This window comes from Pteronotus mesoamericanus, unplaced genomic scaffold (assembly GCF_021234165.1).
Source record: "Pteronotus mesoamericanus isolate MK-2021 breed Mesoamerican mustached bat unplaced genomic scaffold, CSHL_Meso_final scaffold_167, whole genome shotgun sequence".
Taxonomy (NCBI): Eukaryota; Metazoa; Chordata; class Mammalia; order Chiroptera; family Mormoopidae; genus Pteronotus; species Pteronotus mesoamericanus.
The window spans coordinates 29,717,069-29,727,458 of NW_026555308.1; positions in this window are offsets into that span (position 1 = coordinate 29,717,069).

Genomic DNA, 10,390 nt, shown 5'->3' on the forward strand with positions numbered 1-10,390 from the left:
TAGCCAGGATATGGAAACAACCTAAGTGTCTGTCATCAGATGAATGGATAAAGAAAATGGGGTGTGTGTATATAATGGAATATTATTCAGCCATAGAAAGGACAAACACTATGTGGCATCACTTCCATGTGAGATCTTTAAAAGAAATGAACTCAAAGAATCAAAGAATAGAATAGTGATTGCCAGGGGGTGGAGGATAGAGGGAGATGTTGGTCAATGAGTGCAAAATTTCAGTTATAAGACAAATAAGTTCTGGGTATCAAATGTACTGCATGATGACTACATTAATATTGTATTGTAATATATTAATATTGTATTGTGAGGGAGGGACTCTTCAGGTCCCTGTTCAGGTGCCAGCTGAGGGAGGGAGCATGGATTCTGATCCCGCAGAGCCCATCCCGGGGTCATCACGGATGAGGGGAAAATACAATGAGTCATCCCAGACACTTCTCTGTCTGCCAGGAGGGGGTGGCTCTTTCCTCTAGTGGAGAAGGTCCCAAGCCCCTGTGTCCAAAGGCTTTTATCGAAATGGTTATCAATGGGGCTAGGTAGTAGGAATGTGCAGGTGATCTCATTACATCAGTATATCAATGTTCACAGAGAATAGATGATGTTGAGGAAAACAAATGGCAGGAACACACTGATTTACATGGGTCAGAGACCAGATGAGTAAACATGAGAGTGTAAACATAAGAGTGCCAAAGGGTTTAAGGTCAAGATCTGTGAATAATATAAATTTTCTTCCCAGCATGATCTGGTTATCATAGCTTTTGAGGTTTAAAAAAAAAATGCTTCAAGGAATTTACTTGTAGGTCTGATTTCCCCCGGGGAACCGCCCAATCCAGTTTAGGGCTGTCCCGGTATTGTTTCAAACCTGAGCCAGGTAGTGGGGAGGGGAAGGCAGCCAGGAAATAAGGGGACTTCTTTCAGATAGAATGAGGATTGTGGCCATTTGAAAGCCGAGGGGTGAGGGTCTTTCACCCCTCATTTTCCCCTGATGCCCAATGCGGCTGTGCCTGTCTTAGGATGTCCCTTCCATTAAGGGATCTTACCCATCATTGACTAACCAGCCATCCTCTGGGGCCAAGCAGGATGATGTGAGGGAGGCACAGGTTGTGCCCCTGCCAGGGGGACAGGTCTTGTCTCCTCAGTTGCCCATTTTCCCAAAGCCTCCTTGATTAGCTCCAGCCTTGGGGCCCTCTCACCTGTCGATGGGCTACATATAGTTCCTGAAACCAGACAGCGCATTTCCCAACAGTATTGTACACTCGAAAGTGTAGATCTTAAGCATTCACACCACACACACACACACACACACACACACACACACACACACACACAGTATGTGAAGTAAAGTATGTGTTAACTCGAGTGTGATCATTTCACAATGTATGTCCCTATCAAATCATTATGTTGTACACTTTAGATTTATACAATATTGTCAGTTATACCTCAACACATTGGGAAAAATAAGCCAGATAAAGAAATTAATGGCATGCAGATTGTAAAGGTAGGAATAAAACTGTCTTTGTTCACAGGTGACATAATTGATTATCTAAAAAATCCGACGGAATTTACAAAAATGCTACTAGAACAAATAAGTGCATCTGGCAAGATTGTAGAATACAAGGTAAATATCGATATGTAAATATGCAAAAGTCAACCATGGTATTTCTATATACTAGCAAAAATCCCAATAGCAAAAAATTATGTAACATTAGGAATAAATGTGATAAAAATATGAAATATCGATGCATTTAAAGATCTAAAATATTGCTGATAAAACCTAAGTAAAGAGACCCCATGTTCATAAGTCAGCAGAATCAATACTTTTAAGGCATCACTTCTGCCCAGATTAATGTAGAGCTTCAATGTAATCCCTATCAAAATCCCATCAAGTTGATTTTTTGTTCTTGAAGTTGAAAAACTGGTTCTAACATTTATATTGATATGCAAAGGACCTAGAATAGCCACAACAACTTTCAAAAAGAACAAATAGACTACATATATATGAACAGCTGTTTTTCAATTAAAACACAAAGGCAACTCAGTGAACAAAGGATCAATTGTCTTTTTGACAAACGGATCCAGAAAAACTAGATGCCTATAAGAAAAATAAACTTCAATCTGTACTTCACACTATATACATAAGTTAAAATTGTTCATAGAGCTGAATGTAAAATAAAAACTATAAAACATCTAGAAGTAAACATAGGAGAAAACCTTGTGATTTGTGGTTAGAAAAAGGCTTCTTACACATAACATGAAAAACAGAGTTCATAAAACAATAAGCAGAACTCTATCAAAATTAAAAACACTTCAAAGATACAAATTAGAGAATGAAATAGAGCAAGCTACAACTTGGGAGGAAATATTTGCAAATATATCTGATACAGAATTTGTATCCAGAATATAAAAACTCTTTTGCCATTCAATATTAAGAAAACAAACCAGTCAGATTTTAGAAAGGTAAAACATTTGAAAAAACATCTAAGGAAGATATATGGTTATCCAATAAGTGCGTGAAAAGATGGTCAACATCAGTAGTCATTAGGAAAAATTTAAATTATAACCACAGTGAGATACTACTACACTTGGGCTCTGTTGTGGGACTATAATATGTATAGTCACAACAGAAAACAATATGACGCTCCCTAAAAAAAAGAACTAGATTTACCATATTGTATCCTCCACGGTCACCAGAGAAATAGAACAGGGTTCTTCAGAGAAACAGAACAACAGTAGATTTATTATGAGGAAATAGCTTAGGTGGTTGCCGAGGCCGAACAGTCACCCTACCTGCTGTCTGCAAGCTGAGACTCATGATTAGACAGTTCTGAAGGACAGTGGCGATAGTTGCATAGCAATGTGCATACACTTCATGCCACTTGGCTGTGCATTAAGGGTGGTTAAGATGGTAAGTTGGTGCTAAGTTTTATGTTATGTTACAATTTTTTAAAAATTTAAAGCAGAATTTCAGATCTCACCTGGACTTGCTAAATCTGAGTTTGCATTTTAAAAATATCACCTGATGTTTTGTACATATATTAAAATTTGAGAGGCATTGGACTAGAGAGGCATCCCACACTTTCAAATGTGTTTGACAGTTTATGACAAAGTTAAGCATATGCACGCGCGCATGCGCACACGTGTGTGTGTGTGTGTGTGTGTGTGTGTGTGTATCCCATGACTCAAGGGTTTCACCTGTAGGCATCTTTTCAAGGAGTCTAAACACAGATGGCCAGAAAAACACTTGTCCTAGTTCCTCACGTTAGCTTTTTTCATAATAGCCAAAGATTAGAAATAACACAAACCTCTCAAAAGAATGGACAAACTGAATCTTCACACAACAAAATTTCACAAAATACTACTATAAAGAAAAAGACAAAACTGCTGACATATGTAGCAACATGGATGAATTTTAAAAACAAGATATGAATGAAAAGAAGCCAGACATTATATGGTATGGAGTCCACTTATATGAAATGCAAGAATAAGCAAAACTAGGCTGTGATAACAAAAGTCAGAAGAGTGTTTACTTTTTGTTTCTGGGGACGGCAACGGACACTACTTCCAAAGATGCACCAGGGAACTTTCTGGGAGTGATCAGAATTTTTTTGTCTTGATCTGAGTGGTGGTCACATGGGTGGATACATATGTAGAAATGTATTTATATAATTTACACACTGTATTGTATATTCCATTGCAACAATTCTTAATATTTGTAGTACTATTATTAATATTTGTGGATCTTACTATATAGAGAGATCTTAATAAAGTAACAAAATATAGTAAATGAAATTAGAATTTTAAAAAGAATTTTTAATAATCTGACTGAAAAGCTCTGACATCTTTCCAGCATGTAATTAAATAGAGGAGAGATATCACAAAGCAAAAAGTGAATGATGAAAAATAAAACATATTCATGCTTATATCTTATGTAGTAGAGACAGGTCAATAAACCAGCTACAATTTCATTATGTGACATTCAGTTACACATAAAATGGTACTGTAAGTTGCTTATGAACAGAACATACATATGTAATAAAAGTTTCAAAAAAACAGGAATGTGAACAATGTAAACACTTCGGAGAATGGTCAGAAAGGGAAACGGAAGGGGGTGGTCAATGCCATTAAGAGGAATACCAATTGGTCTTCAACTTTATTTTTTCTTAAAAGGCAAAGATTTTGAAAAATGTTAATACTTGTGAAATGTAGGTGGTATCTTTAAGAGTGTTCATCATGCATTTGTCCTGTAACCATTGTTTAAAATATTTCATGTTAAACACATGTTATAGATCTTCATATATTTACAGAAAATTATTTCAAAGATTCACTGAGAGCCATCATAATTCTGTGGCTTGTTTGCCTTGTGTTATTAAATAGCTTAACTGGGTGTCTGTGAATAGAAAAAGTCCACACGAATAACCAAGAAACTGTTATTAGTCATTGCCCCTGGGATAAGAAAGAACCAAACTTCACTACATAACCTTTATTAATAACTAAATGTTTCCTTTCAGTGTTTTTTATTAATAAGTAATTAAATGTGTGGTTTAGATGATGTGATTTTTAAAGTATTTACAGGGTTGAAATGCTATATGATACAGCTTTCCAGAAGGGACTTTATTCTGAGTTCTGAAGGCATAATTTTGATATCACACATGTTTTGACTTTGAACATTTTATTAAAATTATCTGAAGGGAAAAGCATATTATCATCTTGTTCCTTTAATCAGTGTTATGCCTATATTGCTGGTCAATTTTAAAGTTACTGAATATGAATACATAGGCATTTTGTTGCCATTGCACTGAATATTATACACTAAGCTATTTACCTTGGTATCAGAAAAACCTTAGATAGTGAAAATATATATTAATTTGATTATAGAAATGTCATATAAGTTATTGCACATATCCCATTTCTATCATATTCAATATTCTGTTCTTGGTTGCATTTAAAAATACTTAAACTATCCGTTCTATTTTAGCACTAGCTTTCAGGTAGGCTTACATTCTGATTTTGAATACTCCATATATTAACTGTATATCCACCAAAAGCCCTTTAGTTAAGGTTTATTCACTATTTAAACTTTGATTACCTCTTATTCAATTTAACATTTTGTACCAGGCAACTGAGTAAATAGGGTGAGAGAAAGAAGACTAAAATATGAATCCCACCCTAAAGGGGGCTGCAGTCTGAACAGACCTGTGTACAAGAAGCTACTTACAAGGTCTAGTGGAGGATTAGTGCTGTAATAGAATGTTAAAGACTGTTACAATGCTGCTCAGAGGAGAGGAATATTTCAAACTAGAAGGTCATAGAAGAGGTAGCATTTGAGTAAAACATGAAAGATTAAAAACTTAAGAACGCTTATATTAATTATTCCCTTTAAAATTACTGTTCTTTTCTGGGAAATGCTTAGAAGTTGTTTTTAATGCATTTGATGAAATTATTCTATTTTTCTACATAAAAAAAAAGCCAGTTTGGGATAAATATATGCACTAAAAAAAAAAATGTAGTTGTAATGGAGTGTTAAAGAATCATATCTGTAATGATACATTTATTATCATATAATTTTTATTTTATGTCTTATCAAGAGACACATTAAACTGAAAAGTCCAAACTACATAACCCATTTCACTGAAAGATGGACTAGATGGAAAAACACTTATAATATTTCAATATGTGTCATAAAGTATCAGATGGCCCAGATCATTAGAGTAATGAGAATTTAAAATACAGCACATTAGTTGCTGAAAAGGTCAGAGACAGTCATATAACAGCAGTAATAACAACAATGTCATAATACTTTGAGATTTGAATCAAATAAATTCCCATAGAGAAAGCCCCAGACTTGCACTGTGAAGCTCAGGGAAAGCCCTGAATGCCGAGTGAGAAGTCTTGGTTTTAAATCCCAGCTCCGTCACTTTAGGTCTCAGCACATCTGCTTTATCAGCTGTCCAAAGGGTAGCTGGACCACGGACCAGGGTCAGCTGACCTGGACCATGCCTCCTTCACAGGGTCATGCTGTCAGCATCAACTGTTGGGTGAATGTGCTTTATAAAATACAAATCATTATCAAATGTCGTTACTGGTGAGGTGTGACCTAAACTAGCTCAAGTTTTCCAAGCATGTCTTAGAGAAGTCAAGGACCCCATATGATGGATCCAATAAGACCTTTCCTGCTTATTCTTATTGTTACTATTGCATTGACTAAATTTTGCTGAAAAAAAAAGTTGAGGGGTCCTCTTCACACAATCAGCTACCTGTATGACCACAGAAGTTTTCTTCTACTCTGCTAAGCCTCCGTTTCCCCATCTGTAGAGGGGGAATCCTAATGGCTCCTCCCTTCTAGGCACTGTGAGGAGTAAATAAAATGCCATGTGTGAAGAAATTGTTACAATGCCTTACATGTGGTAAGTGCCCACTTAAAGACAGCTCTTGTTACTATTGTGTGTTTTATATTCTGAGAGCAAAGAGACAGCCCTCACTGATACATTGTAGAAGCCCCAATGGGGACATCAACGGCACCAGAGTTTGTGAATCTAGTTTGCACAACTCCTAAGGAATTGTGAGAGGGTGTTTTGAAATTCAGGGTTATAATTAAAGAGTTTTTCTGGAATTATGGATTTAGATCTTTCCCCACCATGTATCATAACAGTTTTTAAATTATAGGTACTTATTTCTTCTCCTTGAAACAATTCTTTTCCTTTTTAAATCCTTCAGTTCCCTATGCCAAGTATGTCAGCACGGGGAATGTCAATAGAAGCGCCACTTACGCTTTTACATATGGTTTGAAGAAGTCTTCCAATCATTCCTGACTGACAGAATAACAGAATAAAGGGGGGAAAGCCTATAAAAGGTTAACCAAGCCATAACTATTCCAAAATAAATAAAGTTGGTTCACTAAATGTCATACCTTAGGGCAAAATAATTTCCACCAGGGAAGAGTGTAAAAAAAAAGAAAACAACTCATGGTGCTAAAGGTCTTTTGAAACATAGAGGTGAAGGAGGAATCCCTTAAGCAAATGATTGATAGATTTAATTTAACCGAAAAAACAGCATAAATAAACCTAAAATGAAAGCAAGAAATTAGGGAAAATATTTGCAACACATATGACAGATTTATGTCTTTATTATAAAAGGAAATAATAAGAGTTGTGTGCAAGGATGTATGTGAATTTTATAGTAGTGATAAATTAGACAATTCAGTTTATGGAATGACCAAAAATGAATAGCATTTTTGGTCATTCCATAATACCTATTCCAATAGGTATATTCCATATTCCATAATACCTATTCCAATAGGTATATTCCAATATACCTATTACAAAATGAGGTTGTGAAATAATACTTTAAAAATAACATATTCATGAGTGGATCAAAAAACTGTGGTACATTTACACAATGGAATACTATGCAGCAGAAAGAAAGAAGGAGCTCCTACCCTTTGCAACAGCATGGATGGAACTGGAGAGCATTATGCTAAGTGAAATAAGCCAGTCAGTGAAAGACAAATACCAAATAACATAAGAGGAATCAAATGAACAAAATAAGCTAATGAGCAAAACAGAACCAGAGACATGGAAACATGGAACAGACGGACAGCAACCAGAGGGGAGGAGGGGAGGGAAATGGTGGAAAGAAGGGGAAGGGACTAGTCAAAGAATATGTATGAATGACCCATGGGCATGGACAACAGTGTGGGGACGGACTGTGGGAGAGGGAGGGTGGGCTGAGCAAAGAAGGGTGAAGGGGAAAAACTTGGGACAACTGGAAGAGAATAACAATAAAATTTTTTAAAATGACTGAGAGCAAATATAAAATATTAACAATTGTTAATTGTAAAAAATAGCATATTCAAAATATACTTATAAATTAAATACTTACTTGGGAAATGTTCCCTTCTAATTAAGTGAAGATTTTAAAACATGAAAATTTTAGCATATTAAATAGTATGTTTACTATGATGCAAACATTAAGTGTATATTTTGATATAATATGATTAACTCTGACAGATGTAATTGTGGGCATTTAAAATTTTTTTTTTGCTTTCCTGTGTTTTAAAATTTCAAAAATGAATATATAGATTTTAACCAAAAGTTTAACAAATGTTATTTTAAGAACATATATAAACAGATTAAAAGTAAATGAGGACTAAGAAAATGACTGCCACATATTTAAGAAAAAGTTAATATTCTTGCTTTGGTGCTGCCTCATCTTTTCTGAACTAAATCTTACCTTTACCTTATTATTTGCAATATTTGCCACAAATGTTATATCTAAAAATGTCTACCACAGAAAAAAATAAATGGAATTGATAGAAATGTCCAACCATAGGGTTAAATAAAATTGTACTCATTTGTAAGAATGTTGTGCACCCCTTCAATACACATGTTTAAAAGAATAATGTTAATATCAAAGCATATTGCATAGTAGTCTGTTTAAAATGATCCTAAGTACATCTTTGTTCAAATACCATTTTTTAAGTAAGGCCTTTCCTGACCGCTCCTGATCTATCCATATGCTGCCTACAGATGCTCACTCTGGATGTTAAGAAAACACAGAAAATGGAAGTGAAGGGATAGAAAAAGATATTCCATGCAAATAAGAACCAAAAGAAAGCTGGGGTAGCTATATGCAGATCAGAAAAAGCAGACTTTAAAAGAAAGGCTGTAATAAGAGACAAAGAAGATGATAATGATGAAGAGGTCAATCCAAAAAGAGGATATAACATTTGCAAATATTATGCATCCAACACACAAGCACCTAAATATTTAAACCCAGTATTGACAGGCCTAAAGACAGAAATAGACAGCAGTAAAATAATAGCAAGGGACTTAAATACCCCACTTACATCGATTGACAGCTCTCCTCTCAGGGGTGTCCAACCTGCGGCCCACTGGCCACACGCAGCCCAGGAGGGCTATGAATGCAGCCCAACACAACATCATACATTTGCTTAAAACTTTTTTTTTTGCTCATCAATTTTCTTTAGTGTTTGTGTTTTTAACATGTGGCCCAAGACAACTCTTCTTCCAGCATGGCCCAGAGGTGCCAAAAGGTTAGACACCCCTGAAAGTAATCAGTAAGAAAACATGGGTCTTAACACATCATAAAAGATTGACTTAACAGATTTATACAGAACATTCCATCCCAAATCAACATTATATACATTCTACTCAAGCATAAATGAAACATTTTCCAGGATAGATTATGTTAGGGCACAAAACAAGTCTAATAAACTTAAGTAGATTAAAATCATAACAAGCATCTTTTCTGACTATAATGGTATGATACTAGAATTCAGTTACAAGAAGCAAAGTGGAAAACATGTGGAGATCAAACAATATGCTACTTCTTAATTGTGGGTCAAAGATTCCAATTTCTATCAAGATTCCAATAATATATTTTATAGAACTATAACAACTATTTCAAAAATTTATATGGAACCACAGAAGGCCCTGCATAGGAACAGCAATCCTGAAAAAGAAGAACAAAGTTGGAGAATTCATGTTAATTAATATGAAACAATACTATAGGTCCATAGTAGTAAAAACAGCATGGTACTGGCATAAAAACAAGACAGATAGATCAATGCAACAGAATAAAGAGCCCAGAAATAAACCCACATCTTACAGTCAATATTTGACAGAGGAAGCAAGCACAAACAATGGACTAAAGATAGTTTATTCAATAAATGGTGTTGAGAAAATTGGGCAGATATGTGCAGAAAAATGAAATTAGTCCACCTTCTTATACCACACACAAAAATTCAAAATAGATTTAAAACTTAAATATTAGATCCAAAACCATAAAAAAATAGAAGAAAACATAGGCAGCAAAATCTCAGACATTGCTCATAGCAATATATTATCAGATATATATCCCCAGTCAAGGGAGACAAAAGAAAAAATAAACAAATGGGACCACATAAAACTAAAGAGTTTTTGCATAGCAAAAGAAAACATCATCAAAATAAAAAGGCAACCCCCAGAATGAGAGAACATATTCACCAGTACATCTGTTAAGGTGTTAATATTCAAAATTTATAAAGAACTTCAAAAACTCAATGCCACAAAAACAACCCAATTTTAAAAAGGGCAAAGAACCTGAATAGATACTTCTCCAAAGGGGACATACAGATGGTCAATAGACATATGAAAAGATGCTCACTGTCACTAATCAAAGAAATGCAAATTAAAACCACGATAAGATATAATCTCACACGCATGAGAATGACTATCATCAACAAATCAACAAACGACAAGTGATGGTGAGGATGTGGAGAGACAGGAACGCTTCTGCACTGTTGGTGGGAATGCAAGCTGGTGCAGCCTCTGCAGAAAGTGGTATGGAGATACCTCAAAACATTAAAAAATAGATCTGC